General features: G+C 72.1%; 1 protein-coding gene across 1 annotated transcript in view; it reads right to left on the reverse strand.

Annotated features, from left to right (window-relative positions):
- Positions 1-345, reverse strand: part of LMNB2 (lamin B2) — a 36083-nt gene extending 35738 nt beyond the window's left edge. The window contains exon 1 of the mRNA XM_005427318.2: positions 137-345. The gene's annotated coding sequence lies outside the window, so the exon portion shown is untranslated. The remainder of the gene's footprint in view (positions 1-136) is intronic.
- Between the last annotated feature and the right edge of the window lie 6 nt (positions 346-351).

Below are 351 nucleotides of genomic sequence, written 5' to 3' on the forward strand. Positions count from 1 at the left end.
CGCCACAGCGCACCGCGCGCCGCGCAGGGAACGGGCGGGAGCTGGCCAGGCGAGTCCCGGGCCGCGGACCCGCCCCGGGATGGAGGCATGGGGCGCCACAGGAGCAGTCGCTGCTCGCCCCCAACTCCGGCCGTACCTCCCGGGTGGTGACCTCCTCCTTCTCTGATATCTTCAGCAGCAGACGGTCGTTCTCCAGCTCCAGTGCCCGCACACGGTCAATGTAAATGGCCAGGCGGTCATTGAGCTGTCGCAGCTCCTCCTTCTCCTGCAGCCGGGAGATGCGGGTCGGCGACAACGGGGTCCCGCCGGGAGGGCCGCGGCTCGGGGGGCCTGACCTGGGGCTGGGCCGGC

This window comes from Geospiza fortis, unplaced genomic scaffold, assembly GCF_000277835.1.
Source record: "Geospiza fortis unplaced genomic scaffold, GeoFor_1.0 scaffold254, whole genome shotgun sequence".
In the NCBI taxonomy this organism is placed as follows: Eukaryota; Metazoa; Chordata; class Aves; order Passeriformes; family Thraupidae; genus Geospiza; species Geospiza fortis.